The sequence below is a fragment of the Hyaena hyaena genome, unplaced genomic scaffold (assembly GCF_003009895.1).
Source record: "Hyaena hyaena isolate Hyena2069 unplaced genomic scaffold, ASM300989v1 scaffold_64, whole genome shotgun sequence".
Classification (NCBI taxonomy): Eukaryota; Metazoa; Chordata; class Mammalia; order Carnivora; family Hyaenidae; genus Hyaena; species Hyaena hyaena.
The window spans coordinates 3,762,655-3,776,377 of NW_024080698.1; the positions used below are offsets into that span (position 1 = coordinate 3,762,655).

A 13,723-nucleotide genomic window follows, 5' to 3' on the forward strand; every position below is an offset into this window, starting at 1 on the left:
AAAATAGTAGACGTCTTTGTCAGCATCCCAGGACGGTGACATTTGCCACCATTGGATACAAGTGGGGAATGGTAAAATTGTGAGGATTAACACATGGCTGCACATAACAGGAAAATATCTGAAGGAAAAAGAGGCCTAGTCAGGGCAGGCGTGTCTTTCTTATAGTCGGACCTGGTGCTGTACCTGCCCTGTGGTGAGTCCCGGCGCCTCCTGTCTGAGGTGGCGGCTAGAGGTGCGGTCAGCTCGTGGGCCTTCCAGACACCTGGCTGGAGGAAGGCGCACTTCCCAAGAACTCCTCATCAAATTTGTCCTTACATCTCATTGACAAGATCTGAACCCCTGGCCATACCTAGCTGCACGGGAGGCGGACAGCTCTGAGCGTCAGGATCCTGGGGCTGCTGTGGAGGAAGCAAAGAACAGACACTGGAGGCAACTAACTGTGTGTCTCCTGCAAGTTGTCTTTTTTGGAAGGTGAGTTTTTAATGCTTGTTGGAAAAACGTTGGCAGAACTTTGGAGAAACTTCCCTGGGGAAGTTTTAGGCATGGAGAGCTAACTAAAAAGTTGAGAGCTTGAGACCTTTCTCACTTCCACATTGCTTTCATACGAGAGCCTGAAAGAGGTCACTTGATCCCTTTGTTCCTTCATTTCCTCATTTAGAAAACAGAAATGGCCGAGTTCGGAACTAAATTCTCAGGGCCAGTGCCGAGGCTCACAGACCAGAGCTGCTTCCCCCCAGTTGTGCCTCTGGTGCCTCAGGACCTGTGGGTGTGTCCGGAGGGAAGGGCTCCCTGGGTGGGGGGATTTCAGGCTACAAGTGAGATCCAGGCCTGGGCCTGTGGATGGGGTGCCCTGGGGCCCAGGAGGAGGCAGACAGGCTTCTCCTCACTACAGTCTCCAGGGCTGGCTCATCCTTCCCTGCCCTGAACCCACCCTCCTCATCTTGCTTTCCTTCCATTCCAGAAGGGAGATCCCAAGTGTCCACCCTCTGTCGGATGAAAGGGATCTAATAACCAGTTTATTCTAGGTGTCAGGAAAATCGAATGTGTTCTTCTTTCTGAGGCATTTGGACTTTAAGAAGGATGTGTGTGCCAGCAGTCCCTAAACTCAAAAGAGAACCCCTCCAATGGACAGATGTCAGGCTAAGGAATAGGCACGGATAGAAGCTGGGGGCTCTCGCTATGCCTGCCAGGCACTGGGTACAGGCATCTGTCTGCGGCACAGCTGGGTAATTCTGGCCACGCCGGCTATTCCTGTCCTCTTCCCTCCACCCCAGTCCAGTCGTGTGAGTGACACACATCCCTCTCTCACTTCTGGTGTGTGCTCACACACCACTCAGGTGCTCACATGTGGCATTCATGCGTGTACTTACAGCTGCCTTTTGCACATGTGCATACACACCTTTTGTGTTCACACACACACACGCACACACATCCTAACAAGGCAGTAGCTGCAGGAAGTTGAGCTCCTCTGAGGAGCTATGCTTTGCTTTCTGTCTGATTGGAATCCATGGGAGTTAGGGGTATAAACATGCATGTGTTCAAGAATCTTTATAAACACTCTTTGAATTCATGCCTCTGAAATAAGGAAGTTTCTTTTTTTCTTTTTTCCCAAAACTAATGATGAAAAATTGCTAATCTGTAGTAATGTTTCCTAGCCTTAAAAAAATTTTTTAGGGGTGCCTGGGTGGCTCAGTCTGTTAAGCATCCAACTCTTTATTTCGGCTCAGGTCATGATCTCATTGTTTGTGGGTTCAAGCCTCACACTGGGGTCTGTGCTGATAGCACAGGGCCTGCATGGGATTCTCTCTCTCTGTCCCTCCCCTGCTTGTTCTCTTTCTCAAAATAAATAAAAATAAACTTAGAAAAATTTTCTTAACTTCACGTTTTAGAAAGGCAAGGATTATCAAATGGCTCTTTCTCACCTTCTCTACCACGAGTGGCCCCTGTAGGCAATGGATGAACATAGCATCTTTCCTCGTATCCCAGTGGGAATCATTACTGCTTGAGCTGGTGATTGTCTTCCAGATTGGTTTGCTATCCACTTTTTTCTCAGTAGAAACATAGGTTGTTGGGGCTTTTTTTTTTTTTTTCATCTTTGAGAGTGAGATATTTTACTTAAGGGAGGAGTCTGTGAGACTTCATAGAACTATTTTTTTTGCCCCTTCATGGGTGTGCTGGTCCATGTGTTATGTGGAACTTGCCTTCCTATTGCACACATGCCAAGGGTGGGTGTCTGGCCCCAGTGAACTGGATGTTTTACTTTTTCAGAAGAAACAAAAACCATTGGGATACCCTAAGTATGCAGTGTAAATGCAGAAAGTGAGGCCCTGGCCAAGAGGGAAGTGGTTCTGATTTCCATGTTTCATCTCCTACTCTTAAAGGGGAAAGCACTTTCAAGGGAATATGGTGGGAGAGAGAAGTACAGAGAAGGCAGAAGTTCTCGAAAGCATTGCTGACTGTAGAATGTCGCCGTCATGTGGCCCCTGGTCCAGTAACCCTTGCTAGGGATGTAGCAGGCATTTGAGCAACATCTGAGTTGAAGATGGTGACCACCACAGGCCGAAAGACACATGAAGTGGAGCATCCGTGGGGCACAGAATAAAGTCCTAGGTCAGGGCACCTGGGTAGCTCAGTTGGTTGAGTGTCTGACCCTTGATTTTGGCCCAGGTCATGATCCAGGGTCATGGAATCGAGCCCTGTCTTGGGCTCTGTGTTGAGTATGAAGCCTGCTTCAGATCCTTTTTCTCTCTCTCTCTTCCCTTCCCTCCCTCCCTCTGCCCCCCTCCCCCTCCCCCCCAAAAGAATAAAGTCTTAGGTCAGGATCATGTAACACTGAAGTAGAGCTTTGTCCACTGGGAGTGACACTCACTGTGAGACAGTGTGGACAGGGCAGGTCTGAGCTGTCCCATGGGAAGGAGTGACACTGACTAAGTGGACCCAGGTCGAGCGCTCGCCCCTGATGCTGGGGAACTCAGCATTCTGATTGCCTGGCCTGGGTCTGTTGATTGCCTGTGCCCCTAAGTTGAGTGGCTTGAGGGAGGGTAGGAACACAGTTCCACTAATGGAGTGTAATTAGGCAGTGATGTTGGGCTGCCGAAAGGAAAACAGCATCAAACTAAGCTAACCTAGCTAACCTAGTCCAGACAACCTAAAGGGCTGGCGTGCGCGTGGCTGGGTGCCTGGCTCCCCTGCACCCCCTGTTTGGGAGCCCCCCTTACCCTTTCCTTCTTGGTGTGTTGCTCCTTGACTGGGGTCCTTAGGGGTCCAGAGGAATCACTTAAAATGTCAAATTCGGCTTTACTGTGTTTTGTTGAGGGGGGAGGGTGTTGTGTCCTACAGTGACGTGTGGCATTTGTGCTGAGTGTCATAGGACATAAGTGTCCTTCAGTTACGTAAGTGTAGCTCAGTTTTCTTTGTATCCCCAGAGTATCCTACAGTGCCTGGTACAAAATAGGTTGTATAGTCAGTGTTTGTTGAGTGAATGAATGAACAAAGCTGGCGTTTCATTGTGGAAAGTACAAGAAAAGCCTCAGCCTGTCCTAGGAAGACAGCCCATTTCCCGGAGGTCAAGTTGGGGTTCGGTCTTACTCAGGAGAGGGAAGTGAGACCAGGGCTTGTGGCATAGTTGGTGTCCCACCCAGCCAGTCCTTGGGTGAAACCAAACCTGGCAGCTTGCGTCCCTATACCTGGTATGTCCTGCCTTTGCAGTGGCATTCATGTCCGACACACGAGCCCTGTCAGCCAGCTGGCTGGGACCTGGCAGCTGCTTCTGTTCCTCCAGGAAGAAATAGGGCTTGAGCATCTTGGATTGTTTTCTTTCTAAATGTAATCAACCTTCTCCCATCTGCGCGGGGCCGCAAGTGTGGTATCATAGAGAAGCCCAGTAGGGTGGGGTGCACAGGAGGGGTGGCCTCCTCCTCTCCTGGGCCTTGGGGACATCGCAGGACTTCACGTAGAGTTATGTGTCAAGGGTGGGAGTGACAGCTCGAGCTGGGGGTTTGAAGAGAGAAGCGTGGGGAGGATGGCGGGTAAGGCATCAGGAAGGAGGCTCAGGAGAGGCGGGGTCAGCTCACCAAGGGGCTCAAGGTCCATCAGGCATTTTCAAGTTTGGGACTTCATCCCATACGGGAGCTTTCTCAGACTTTTTAAAAAACGTTTTTATTCTGTTTTGCCTATCTCATTGTTTTAAATGACAAAAGTGATTCCAAAGTCTTTCTAGGGGTTTGGGGAGACTCTTTCTTAGATGGTAATAGTTCTTGTAACCATATCTGTGTTCTAACCAGGTTTGTGGGCTCCCTCATTTCCGTTCATTGGTATGGGCATCGCAGTTCACTGAACCCTGATGCAGGGTCCCCAGAGCCCACAGTGGTGGCGATGAAGCCATTGTGTGACATGATGTAAATGAAACCAGGACTGTGGAAGGATATTCTAAACCACCTGTGAAAACTGGGCTGGCTGTGAGGAAAGGAAAGTATTGGGGTATGAAGAACCCCAGAAATCTGGGTTCCTAGAAACAAATACTAATTGTCTCAGGGTCCTCTCCTTGCATAGTGAAACAGCTGATTGGGCAGCTCCAATTGGCCCTACCTCCCCCATGGTCATGTTCTTGCTATGACCTTATGGGGTCTCCACACTTGGGGGGGTGCAGTATAGACATAAAATATAGTCAAGCCTGTTGGCCAGTGGCTGGGGGAGGGGGTGAGGTAGTGAGAAATTATGAGGACAGGACTTGGCTTGTGGTTGTGCTAGAGGATGTTCCTGCTCTAAGATTTGTGACTTGGGGACTGGGAGCGTAAACTTCACTGTGCCATATAGTGTGGTGATGTGGTCAGGGAGAACCATGTGGCGGAAGGGCAAGGCTGGAGAGTAAGGAAGTGAAGGGCAGAGAGCAGGGGATGAGGCGATGGAAATTATTGCCAGCAGCAGGAGCAGCCTTCTCGATTTCCTCACCTGCTGCGGTGACACTGACCCAGAGAAGTGCCCCCTTTGAATCCCCCAGTCTCTTATTAGTGACTATACACTAATGTCACTTGGTGGGAGTCCTCAAAACCTGCTTGTACTTAGCTTGATTTGACACATTTGATAACATTTGATGTTATGTTTTACAATAGGCATACATTTTCATGGTTCGAACATTAGAAGGTACAGCAGGATATATATATGGTAAAGTTGGCCTCCTACCGCAGCCACCCAGATCCCCTCCCGGAGACGCCAATGCCATGTGCTTTTCTTGTGTTCTTCCGAAGGTATTCTGTGTATATGTCAGCAGATGTATGTGTCCACAATGAAATGTTTTTACGCCCACAGTATCACATTACACATCTGCTGCACCCCTCACCATCTCCCCTTACTATTTCTTGGTAGTCATTGCATAGAGTTTCTCTTTGTTTTGCCCAGCTACACAGCATCCCTCTGCCTGGCTGTGCTGTAGATTCTTTGACTAGTGCTTTCTCTCTCTTTTTTTTAATTAAAAAAAAATTATTTATTTATTTTGAGAGAGAAAGAGAGTGCACGAGCATGGGAGGCGCAGAGAGAGAGAGAGACAGAGAGATTGAGAGAGAAAGAGAATCCCAAGCAGGCTCTGCGTGGTTGGCATGGAGCCCAACGCAGGGCTTGATGCTACGACCCTGAAATCATGACCTGAGCTGAAATCAAGAGCCAGACACCTAACCGACTGAGCCACCCAGCTGCCCCTGACTAGTGCTCTTTTGAGCTTGGTAGGCTCTTCGTGGTCTGTGTTGGGCACTGAAGTGTTAGTTCTTTGAAAGAGGCCACCTACCCCCTTGCCCTAAGTTGTGCATAGAGTATCGCCCTGTCTGGAAGGAGAATGTAGTGTTGGGTGATATTTGGAAGTTCCTCCCCATTTACTGATATTCTCATCTGGACTATAACTTTCTTTGGGGAGTGGAAGGGAGCTAATGGTTAGATATTATTATTCGTAAGATACACTCTTAAAAATATTACCTTTAGTTGGATGCAGGCCTTTTAAACCAGCCCATAGCAACCTGAATGAATGAGGCTTGTCAAGGCCACATTTGACCCCAGCTTCAAGAGCAGTGGCTCCAAGGGACTTTGCAGGGCCCACTGCAAGTTCGAGCTGCTACAGGTGCTGCAGATGACCCTGGAGGGACATCTCTGACAGCCAAGACCAGGGATGCATAGTGTTTGTGGCATCGAGCTTGTGATGATATCTGGCTGAGGCTGCTTCTGCCCGCCAGTGACTCAGTTGCTCCTCCCACCATTCCTTGTGTCTGAGACGGAAGGGAACGGCCTGGATGCAGGCATTTGTGAATATGTCATTGGAGTCATGTTGGATGGTCCTTGTCAGCTTCTAAATCTGCAAGGTAGTCCTGGTAGTTTAGCACAGTGGAGCTGGTGTGCAGTTACCTCGCATGGCAGCATTGTACGGGTAGAGGACGTCTGTGAGGCCCCCATCTTCAGGCCTGGGGGGGCATTGGTGGTGTCTTGCTGCACCTGGGGACGCTCTAGAGAACAAGACTAGATGGTAGCCCACCCCCTGAGGGTTCACAGCTGTACGCTGCTTCCCAGCCCCTGTGTGGGTGTCAGCAGGACACATCCAAGCTGTGAGGCCTCTGTGGGGGCGGGGGAGGGGGAGTCGAGGGCTGCCAGATGTTAGACGTTACCCCTGGGGTCTGCTGTGTGCGGTGCCAGTGGCCAAGTGGCGCTGAGGTGGCTCTTTCTACCCCATTAGTGGCTGTCAGCCAGCCCAGGACACTGGTCTGTGCTGGATGAACCCAGCTGTTGCAGAAGTTCAGAGAAGAATGGGAGCAAAGAAGGCAGTTCAGGGGGCCAGCAGATGACAGCTTTCCGGAAATGAACAGGCTTCTTCTCGTTCATATTTTCTCTAAAATACTCTTGAGGTTTTGAGGCTCCACCCCAAGCCCTTTGTGGCTGAGGGCTGCTTGTCCTGGTGGAAGGGATGGTCTTCAAATCTTGTGCTGGCCTGAGTCCGGGTGATGGGGTCCTGGGGCAGCACACAGTCCTGCCTCTGAAACTGAATGAAGGCAGAGGGGAGGCAGAATTGCTGTCAGGGTCATGGGGCCTCCTCCACCCAGAGCCCAGGAGGAGGCCGCTAACAGCGGAGGAAGTGGAATTATTGCACATGGTGCGTTTCGACACTGGGACTCAACCCTCAAGAAGGAAAACCAAGTGTGGGGGTGCCTGGTGCCCGGGCTGAAGAAATGAAAAGTTGGCAGAGGGCCGAACGTTAACTGCCTTGTCTTTTGCTTGCCCAGTTGGCCTTTCTCTTGGGCTGGCCCTGGCAGGGCAGAGTTCTCTCGCCCCACACCAGCTTCAGGGCCTGTGGCTGGGAGAAGTTCTCTTGCTGTGTTTATTCAAGGTAAGGGATCTCTGATGACAGCTTGTGACGCCTAAGGCCAGGAGGGTCTAGTCCATGAGACATCAGGAAAACTCCCTGTGAGTATTGGAGTTAATTGTACTGGATGTTTATGCCTGTGACAATATTGTACTTATAATGGGATGAGCTAAGAGTCCTTGCATAGCTTTGGAAACTCCCTTTTGGGATGCAAATGAGAGAAGCAATAAATATGAGAGAATTTTTTAAGTGTAAGCAGGATGGGGTGTCTGGGTGGCTTAGTTGGTTAAACGTCCAACTCTTTTTTTTTTTGTTTTTAATGTTTATTTTTGAGAGAGAGACAGCATGAGTGGGGGAGGGGAAGTGAGAGAGGGAGACACAGAATCTGAGGCAGGCTCCAGGCTCTGAGCTAACAGCAAAGAGCCCAACACAGGACTCGAACTCATGGACCACGAGATCATGAGCTGAGCTGAAGTTGGACCCCAACTGACTGTGCCACCCCAAGTGTCCAACTCTTGATTTCAGCTCAGGTCATGGTCTCATGGTTAGTGGGATCAAGCCCTGCATTGGGTTCTGTGCTGACAGCAGGGAGCCTGCTTGGAATTCTGTCTTCCTTTCTCCTTCTTTCTTTCTCCCTCTAAAAATAAATAAATAAATCACAGCCTAAGGCGGTAGCTCTTCACCACCGCCGGCTGGTAGTCCAGGGAGGGTGGCAGAGACTGTCTTTCACTGATGGACATTTCTTCAGTTCCTACTGTGCCAGGCACCTTGATGATTGCTTCACATGCCCACATTTAGTCCCCTTGTATTAGTTTCCTAGGACTTCTGTAGCAAATTCTTATGGACTTGGTTGCTTAAGCCAACAGAAATGTATTCTCTCACAGTTCTGGAGGCTAGAAGTCTAAAGTCAGTATCGCAGGCTCCAAATCGAGGGAGGGTTCAGCTGTGCCATGCTCTCCCCTCTAGCACTGGGGGCAGTCCATTTCTTCCCTTGTCTAGCTTCCGTTGGCTGCTGGCATTCCTTGGCTCATGTCCCCACCCCCACCTCCCCACCTCCATCTTCAGTTTCAGCTGTGTAGCATCTCCTCTGTGACTTCTTCCTTTTGCTTCCATCACATGCCCTTCATCTGTCTGAAATCACCATTAGCCTCCTCCTTATAAGGGCACTTATGATTGGAATTAGGGCCCACCCATGTCATGTGATCTCTCTACCTCTGGGTCATCAATTTAGTCACATATGCAAAGTCTTTGCCATTCAAATAGCATTCACAGGTTCCAGGGATTAGAACGTGGACATCCCCCTCACTTGCCCTACCACATCCCACAACAGCCTTCCGAGGACACTCAGTGGATGTATGAGGAAGCCAAGGCTTGGAGAGGCTGAGAAGCTCTTGGGTGGCCATGGTTCTGTCTTCCCTCTGAGGCTACCACAGGAGCCATTATGTAATGTCGCTGGACATGACCCGATGAACAGATAAGCCCCTGTCGTTTCTCCATGTTGTTACATTGGTTTGAGAAAAATGAGAGCTTTGGGGTCAGGTGTCATCGCTGCACCTTGCTAGGGACATGTTTGTTGAATGAATGAATTTGTTTCACTGTGGCCAGATGGCTTTGGACAGCCTTGTTCTCCTCATCTATACGTTGATGATAGAACAACCTGGTGAAAATTAGGTGATATCACGTGGGTGAAATGGCCCAATATGGGCGTGTGTGCTGTGTCCTTAGTCAGTGTGAGCTCCCGGTCCTAGCCAGGGAGAAGTCACATGAAGGCCAGGTGAGGTCTAGGATGGACCGTGTTAATCTCTGATAGAAATAGTGCGTCGGGAGGCGTGCAAACAACCAGCTCACTGATAGGACAAACATCTCTCGAATACCTCCTTGTGCTGGGCAGTCTGATAGGTAGAAGGAAAAGAGCAGCAAGCAGAACATACTCTTCCCGCCTTGGGATTGGGGGCTGGGGAGCCAGAAGACAGACAGTTGAAAAGTTTTTCCACTATTGTGGACTGAGGAAAGTGGTCTTTGATGTGAATGTGAACAGATGTGTGTATTACATATTTTTTTGTATTTATATATTATAAATGTGAAAATTGACAGTGCATGTTCCTGAGTTTGTTCCATATCTTCAGCTTGTCCTCCTCCTCGCCCCACCTACCTCAGTGGCTGTTTGGAGGTCCCTGATAGCTGACAAGGCCCCTTAATCTCCCTCCCCAGAGAGTGGAGCCTGCTTTCTACCTCCTGTCCACACTGAGCCCCCGCTCAGGTGGGTGGGGCCTGCAGTCTTTCCCTGGGTACCCTGGATTTGGGCCTCTGACCTCCCTCTGATCATCTGGCCCCATACCCAGGCCAGCTCTGCCCACCTTGCTCAGTCTGCGCTCTGTCCCCCAAAGTCTTGCTCCGACCTCTCCACAGATACTCAGGAAGGTACCTGCCTCGTGTTTCTTAAGCTAACCTTGCTGAGAACTCACTGTGTACCAGGGCCCGATGGCTCAGGTGGGGTCACCTGCATTTCCTGTCATGAATTATGAGCCACTAGCAGAGCCTTGCTGAATGCTAGTTGCTGTGTTCCATCCACATGTACGTCACTCATCTTACAGTTGAAAGAATTGGGGTGCAGAGAAGTTCGGTCATCCAGCTGGTCAGTGACAGGGCAGGGGTCACGGGGCTTTCTGTCCACGAATCTCCTTACTTACAGCTAAGCCGGGTAGGCCCTGCCCAATGATAGACCAGCCACCAAATGCATAGCAGTGGCAGGGGGTGCCAGCAGGTGACAGTGTCTGTATGCTTTTTGATGGGGACGCACAGTTTCATTTCCAGCTCTCTTTTATTTTTTTAATTAAAAATTTTTTTTTTTTAATATTTAGAGAGAGAGCGAGAGAGAAGGAGCAAGAGAGCGTGCACACAAACGGGAGGTGGGGAGAGGGAGGGGAAAGAGATAATCCTAAGGAGGTTCTGTTCAGCACTGAGCCTGATGCGGGGCTTGATCTCATGACCCTGGGGTCATGACCTGAACCAAAATAAAAAGTCAGACACTTAAATGACTGAGCCACCCAGGCGCCCCTCCACGTCTCTTTTAAATACTTGTCTCATGCTTGTGTATGTTCTGGCAGTCACTCAGTGAGCACGCCAGACTTTTGGACTCTGAGTCTCTTCAAGTAGAGCTGGGGAGACAGAGTTGCTGTGTTTTCCCCTTGGATGCCTAGAGCCCATGCAGTACACCCCCCTCCCCTTCCCCTCGTCTATTTACCCATCACCACTCTGTTATCTTGATCTGCCATCTGTTTACATCCTTTCTCTGTCCGTGTTACCAGTTTAGACTGAGAACTCGCTGCTGCAGTGTTAGTGACCACCCCCTCCCCACCAGTGTGGCGGCAGGTATGGTGGAGTCCCACCCTTAGAAGTGAGCAGAAAGTCTCTTCTCTACCTCTGTGGTTTAGCATCTGAGTGATGGAAAGATTCTTTTCCTTAAGTAACAAATGCTTTTGCATATACCCAGCACATATCCACTCACATTTGATTTTCTTGTATATGCACATGTGAACACACACTTGATTTTCTTGTATTCTAATAACATTTTCCTTATTTTAAAATAGCAAAAGAACAAATGAGTCAAACAGGCATTTGCCTATTGGCTTGGACACTTAAATACCATCTTAATGGTAATTTTATATGAAAAGAAATATTCGCTGGGTTCCAAATAATTTATAAATGGACTTTGGGAGTGCAGCCTGTTGATTGAACTGCCCAGAAGTTCAGCCACTCTTTTGTGGAATTCCAGAACTGAGTTTTAAAATATTTATCAATTATAGCACTTTGTTTACTTTCCAATGCAGTGAGACCATGAGCTAATTTAACATGTGATAGCCCAAAATAAGTGGAATAATAGCAAAATATTGAGGTTTTACAGTTAAGGGGTAAAGACACCCCAATTTTGATGTCTCAGTAAAGAGAACAGAAAATCTAAAGGTGCCATCAGGGAGTTGTAATAAAGGAATGGAGGGGAATAAAACCCAAACCAGAGTCAGTACTGTGTGAGGTGAGACTGGTGGGTCACATTTGTGGTCCTGAGACCTGTGGCATTTCTTTTTTGATAGTTTTAATCTTGAACCCAGTGAGACTTCAGTTTGTGAAGGAGAAAAAACACAGTCTTGAATGGTGAAGGATCAAAGTCTGTTTACCCTTCATGGGTTCACAAGAGGACCATAAATCCAGGTGAGACCAGACGCAGAGCTCACGGCTGGACATGGAGGGCAGGAGGGACCTCAGGTCACCAAAGACCCCTGTTATTGGGAACTCCCAGCCTTGGGGATTGGGCAGAGACCTCTGGAGATCAAGGCTGGTATGGCAGAGGAGGAGCCAGCCCTGCAGAGCACCTGGACAGCCTGGAAGAGGGAGGTGCTGGGAGTTAGGGAGGGACGGAGACAGTCCAACTTTCTCCACCATGGCTGCACATTACACTCCACGGGGGGCTTTCAAGAAACATGGAAGCCTGTTTACTGGCCACTTAGGGCCAGTAAAGTAATGTGGGGGTGGGGCCAGCATTGCCGTTTGTCACCTTTCCATTAGGTGATTCTGAGGTGCAGTTGGGGTGGAGTGGCTGGGCCCTGGGGGTTAGGAACTTGGGCTTCTACCCCGGGCCAGCCTGTTTGAATCCCCATGGGGGCTGGTCTCTTCAGTGCTGAGCCTTAGTGCTCCCATGTCTCCGGCCGGAAGGTGAAATGAGGCCATGTGCACACATGTAGTGTACTCCACTGGACACCAGGCCTGGCTCCGTGGTGGTAGTGGCTGATACTGATGGAAAAGGGCCCTGACCTCTCTCCCTTCAAGGTCTCACTTGGATGAAACCACACCCTGGTTGTGGGTGCCTCTCAACACAGTGGCCTGTGGCTGGAGAGGACAGCCACATTGACGGGGCTCTAAATTTACAACCTCAGAGCGTGGGTGAGACCACTTGGCCTCCAGAGCGTATTTTGCCACAGTCCTAGCCCAGGGGTTGGCCTGCTTTTCTGGAAAGGACCAAATAATATTTTAGGCTTTGTAGGTGGTACAGACTCTGTCACAGCACCAGCAAGCTCTGCTGTTGTAGTGGGACAGCTGCCGCAGGCAGGGCAACAACTGCATGCAGCTGTCTTCCACTAAAACTTTCTAAAACACATGGTGGGCAGGATGTGGCTGACCCCTGTCCTAGACGGTCGTGTCATACCTTCTCCTCAAACCTCTCACACCTCTGGTCTCCACCTCACCCTACCCTGCTCACCGCTGCTGGCCTCGCTTCCAGCAGCCCGGACTGTACTCCTGTAGACCAGCCACCAACTTCAGTGCCACTCTCACGGTCTGAAGCCAGCCTCTCCTACACTGCTGCCTGCCCCCCAGCAGTGGCCAGTCTCTAGCCGTCATCACTCCCTCCCTCATCCTTGGAGCATCCTCCCCACAGCTCCCGGGACCCCTCACTTTGGATTGCCCACCTGTTTCACTCAGTCTCCTGGGCTGGTTTCTCCTCTACTCCCTGATACCTCCAGGGCCCAGTCCTGGACCCATGCCCTGCTCCGGCCTTTGGTGGTGTCATCCATTCTGATGGCTCACTTAACCTCCTATAGGCTGACCGCTCCTCAATATACTACTCCAGTCCAGATGTCGCCCCTGGACTCCAGGCTTGTGTATCCATTGCCTTCCTGACAGTAAACATCTCACCTGTGACATGTCCCAAACCAGCCTCATTGTCATACTCACCTGCTCTTCCCACCTCTGTGAATGACCACATGCCCCTTCTGTTGCTGAGGTGGTCAGCCAAGCCTTGGAAGTGTCCTTGACAGCTCTTGGCTTTCCATATCATCTGTCAGGAAGTCCTGCTGGCTCCATCTTCAGAATACATATGCATCTCCTTTCCCTGTGCCCTCGCCTCTGCCTTCATTACTGCAGGGCATCTGCTCTCCCTGCTGCTGCCCTTGCCCCTGCTCAGGCTCTTTCCAGCAGAGCAGCCGGAGGACTTTCCAGAGCAAAATCAGATGAGCTCACTCATCCGCTCAGAACCCTCCTGAGGATTCTCATGGATGTAGGCAGCGGTCATGAGGCTCCACAGTGCATCCTCCCCACCACCTCCCCCGCCTTTCCCCCCCACTGCCAAATTCATCTCCTCCTACTGTCTCTTCTCTGGCCTCGGGCAGGTTGCCCTGGGTTGCCTTCTGCCTGGTATCTCTTCCCTCAGGTACCCACAGGGCTTTCTTGCTCTCAGAGCTTCCTTGGGTCTCTGCTCAAATGCCACCTTCTTGGGGCGCCTGGGTGGCTTAGTTGGTTAAGCGTCCGACTTTCGCTTAGGTCATGATCTCCCGGTTCGTGGGTTCGAGCCCCGCGTTGGGCTCTGTGCTGACTGCCAGCTCAGAGCCTGGAGCC

General features: G+C 50.3%; 1 protein-coding gene across 9 annotated transcripts in view; it reads left to right on the plus strand.

Annotated features, from left to right (window-relative positions):
• The window catches only part of INPP4A (inositol polyphosphate-4-phosphatase type I A), a 138,761-nt gene that overhangs the window by 12,610 nt on the left and 112,428 nt on the right, over positions 1-13,723 (plus strand). Inside the window, exon 1 of one of the 9 annotated variants that reach the window (XM_039232445.1) lies at positions 455-471. The exons of the other annotated variants lie outside the window; for them this stretch is intronic. The gene's annotated coding sequence lies outside the window, so the exon portion shown is untranslated. Of the gene's footprint in view, positions 1-454; positions 472-13,723 lie in introns of those variants that run through there. 9 annotated transcript variants of the gene reach the window in all.